Source organism: Arachis hypogaea, chromosome 4 (assembly GCF_003086295.3).
Source record: "Arachis hypogaea cultivar Tifrunner chromosome 4, arahy.Tifrunner.gnm2.J5K5, whole genome shotgun sequence".
NCBI classification, from domain to species: domain Eukaryota; kingdom Viridiplantae; phylum Streptophyta; class Magnoliopsida; order Fabales; family Fabaceae; genus Arachis; species Arachis hypogaea.
Genome location: NC_092039.1, coordinates 86,369,472 through 86,374,024, shown reverse-complemented (window position 1 = coordinate 86,374,024; position 4,553 = coordinate 86,369,472). Strand labels below are relative to the sequence as shown.

The 4,553-nt window shown below is 28.9% G+C and overlaps 1 long non-coding RNA gene across 1 annotated transcript; it reads right to left on the bottom strand.

Moving 5' to 3' along the window:
- Positions 1-4,030, bottom strand: LOC112796929 (uncharacterized). The gene is made up of 7 exons (XR_003199485.3): positions 3,461-4,030; positions 3,152-3,337; positions 2,060-2,155; positions 1,035-1,085; positions 608-741; positions 446-504; positions 1-335 (listed from the first exon to the last, which is right to left on the bottom strand). It is a non-coding gene; the product is annotated as an uncharacterized lncRNA (long non-coding RNA).
- Positions 4,031-4,553: the final 523 nt, after the last annotated feature.

The following is a 4,553-nucleotide window of genomic DNA, read 5'->3' as shown; positions in this document are numbered from 1 at the left end:
TATCACAATAAGTCTTTCTAATAACATTTTAAAAAATATTACAATAGATATTCTATAGCAATACTCTAATAAATGTTACAAAAGATTTTCTTTGTTAATAATATTTAAATGCACAAAATATTGAATTAATTTTTTTTCAATTACATATTCTACACCCACTTTACAAATTAAACTAAAGATATTTAAACATTAAAATTGGTCTAATAAGTCAATTTTCTAATTTCTTCAATATACTTAGATGATTAATAACCTGCCTTGAGAGTCCATCAAAACTTGAGCAACTTCCATCTCTCTGTCATTCTCAAGAAATACACCACGTTGAAACACATAAATGTCTGAAAATGGCAAATGAGCATTATATTTGGATAACCATTAGTGTCAATCTCTATTATTTGTGCAATTTGAGGAAGAAAGAAAGGAAGAATTGGCAGGAAGAAATAATAACCTGCATTGGGTCCATGCTTGCAGTAGTTTTGAAGAACTTGTCAAAGAAAGACCCTTAAACTAGAATACAACAAAATCAACAGAAAACAAATGAGAAAGAATAATAGATCAATGCACCAATAATCCTATAACTAGGCAACTACTGTGAACAAAGTAAGCTTACCAAGCTTGATCTCAGAAGTTATGTTCCCAAGAGCATGAAGAAGCCCTATTGTACCACAAGCATTACCCACAGTTTGCTTCTCGAAGCTCCTTAATGGCAGCCAATTTGAGCTCTTCGCCGTCTTCAATTTTCCCCTGATATTTAAGATCCCAAAGAGATGAGCAATTGATTTAGCTGAAACTTTTAAAACTATACTAGACCTAAGAAATAACTAAAATATAACAGGCAACAAAATTAATAATCCATTTTTCTGCAATGACTTGGAATAATGCACAATTAATAATATAACAGCCATGAAAATTAATTCAGCTTCTGCACTCTGAAAATTAATAATCCATTTATTCTTTGTAAATAATTCAAACTTATGCTAAGAAAAGGAGGAAAATGGCAAAACAATTGAGCACGTAAAGTGAACTTGTGAATTCACCTGAGGCATTTGCCATGCTCCTGAAACATTCAATCTTAAAGCTACGAATATCTGATTGAAAAAAAAGGGGGATAATTGTTAGTCATGTTGCTCACATAGAGCAAAATATGATTATACTTTAAAACAATACTTTTTCTCCGATTCAAAAACCAGCACACTGAAAATTGTAGAACATACTCATAAAATTTCTAAATTATACACAAAATGACACAAATTCAAACTAAATATCATAGCATATGATCTGAAATCTAAGCTATCAGACGGTTATTCTGCAACATTTCGGTTAATCTCAAATAATCTTAGATAAATACCACGTCACAATCACTAAAAATCTGAATGAATTGCAAAACAGAACAAAGATCTCAATATAGTTCATTAATTTATGCCCATACTTGTTAATTACATTATCTAATGCAAATAATATATGAAAACCTAAAAATTAAAATTTGAAAGATAAAAAAAATGATTTTTGCACCCTAACTGCAAAAAATATAAAAGAATCATATGATCCAAGAATGAATAATAGCCTTTGCTTAAATTTTCAGCATGTAGTCATAACATTATATATAATAATCACACTAATTTTTAATATGAAGAGGGTAATTCCTTAAGAGTAATTAAATGCAAATTCTAAAGAATTTATTAAGACTAAAGTTTCAAGCAGTATGGAGTAAAATAAAACGAATTATATTTATATTTAAAATAATTATAAGGAATTATGCGGCAACCTAATCATTATCATGCGACACTGAATAGATTCATCATTTTACTTTGAGTTGAAGTTTGTATAGTTGACAGAACATCTTTTCAACCACACCAAGAAACCAGGTGTTCCGTTTGGAAAATTTCCCATCAGTTTTCATCTATAATCAATACAACAATATTATTCATACACTAAATACTCTTAATATCTGTATCTTATGGTTATTATTAATTAATTATATATTTCGATTACTTTTAAATTAACAAAAGTAAATGAAGAAAAATGATGGAAGAATACAAAATTATTCAAGTGCATTGCATACCCTGCAATTGGACGATGCAATAAAATGAAGGAAGTATATCAATAGGACATGATTAGAGATAAATGATTAGTTCTTTGATTTTGATCAATCAAACACCTGAAATAAAAAAAAAGGGGGGGAGTGAATGTTAATACATACTTAATAAGCCAAAAGTTTATAGGAGACATGAAAGAATAATCCAATTTCAAGGTAAAAGTGCCTGTCTTAATATATTACCTCTCCCAGACAAGAGTACATGACAGTTCTCCAACTTCATGTTAAAGATTAAAAATACGGCCTTGAAATTCAACTCAAGAAAATGGGTGTATTCAAAAATTACTATAATATGGTCACATTTTGCCATATGAGAATGGTGATTCTATTATAACGACAGAATGTTTGACTTATCAGTTTTCTCTTCAAACTAATACATTGAAAGAAAAATGTACTTATCAGAAGCATTAAACTTTTACCTATTCAAACAGAAATTCAAGCATGTCTTTGACTCCTTTTGAGGACATAAAACGAGCAAAGCATGCTACCACTAAATTTTGCTTGATTTTTGTTCTGTTACCTTATTCCATTCAATTCAAAGCCATTCACCCATTAACCCCTGCTAATTTAGTTACACACTAAAATGAAAAATAAAAATAGATTGCTTTTTTTAGGCCTTTGAGGTTTGAACCCTTTTTTGTTTTTTTCATTATGTTGCAACCACAATTAAAGGGACCAAGAAATGGATCATATAATCACCAGCATTATATGATCTTTCATCTTTAATTCTTACTTTATCCAAGTGTTGCAAATAAGACTCACCTTTTTGTCTTGATAGGTGTTACTTTTTCTATTGATTTGATTAGATCTTCCATTTTAATTACTGCATTCACATTGGTTGCAACATTTTTTTTAATTTATTTTAGTAATTGATAATATTTTTTCACGCCAAAAGTGGATGTCTAAATAAATACTCTAAAATTTTTTAGTTCAAACATATAATTATATTCTCTAATCAAACATATAATTATACTTTTTCTTTTTTCTAATGGAACTCACAAATTATTATTCTTTTATATTCTCTACACCTATCATACAGAGACATAGTCAGCTTGTTACCTTGAAAGCAGAAAAACGAAACGAAAACCGCTGAGCCATGGCTTCTCTCCGGCTTCAATTCCTTCCACAAAATCCCGTTCCGTTATTCTCCAATTTTGATTAGCAAATCTGATTGTGAAGATTTTTTGCTAGTCCCACCACTAAATTGAAGGAGCAATTAAACTCATTTATACCTAAATTCAAAACCTAAATTCAAATAAACAACTTAATTGATGAGAAATTACATACGCATGATTCAAATCTGGATCAAGATCAGTAAGAGAAGAAAGAATACAAAAAGAGGTTCTTCTTCTCCTCCATTAGACTCACCTCAAAATAGAGAATAACAAACCCAACCCTAGAATTTGTTGAAACGAGAGAGATTCAAGGAGCAGAGGAGCACGATTAAGAGCGCCAGTGAGATTGAGAGCGAGAGTGCAAAGGAGAACGAGATTTGGAGTGAGATTGAGAGTGCTAGCTGGTTCCCGATCTTTCTTCCATTTCAATCATTAGGCTAGGTCTCCAATTTGATTTGCAGAGTGTTATAGGAATAGGTAACATTTTTAAAGGTTTTAAAAAAAATTATATATATTTACTAACATTTCATTATAAATGTTACTTTATATAAAATTTTATAATAATTACTTACACTTTAACAAATGTTAAGCAATAAATGTTACCAAATCTTCAAAATATAGTAGTGGATGGAGAAGAAGAAGATTTGGATGCACTAATTCTAGATCCTAATTTGAATGATGGAGCAAATGGTAATATACTTGTTGGTGCTTCTAAGGATCCTTTAGCAATTCCTTATCTTGATGATGATGAGTTTGAAGAACTTTTCCAAGGACCTCCTGGTCCTGCCCCTGAAAATGAAGATAATAATGCGAAAGATTTTATGATTAATGAAGAATAAAATAATTATTAAATGACTTATTTAGATTTTAAGTTAATTAGTTGTTCATTGCTACCAGTTTGGTTGATTTATTTGCTATTTGAATTTATTTTGGTATCGTATAAATTTGTGAGTTGTGAATTTGTGTGTTGATTTGTAAGTTGAGTTATGACTTTTAACTTGTTATGGTATATATTAGTTATAGTCTTTTAGGTAATTTGGTTTATTTGAGATTTATTTTATTATTTGTGAAATTAATTTTTGCTATTAATTTTTTCATAATTTTTATGTTTTACAAGTCACATTTATGTTTTGTCTTACGATTCAATGAATTACGATTCTGAACTAGATTAACGAGTCGAGATAAAATCTACGAATTCACTACCTTTAGTTATAAGAGATGAAAAATAAACAAAAAATATTTATCAGTATAAATCTATCTTAATCTTTAATGTAAAAAATGTATTGTGTATCTTTTAAAAAAAATAGATGTATTATATTAATTTTAAAGATAAATATAATTTATAA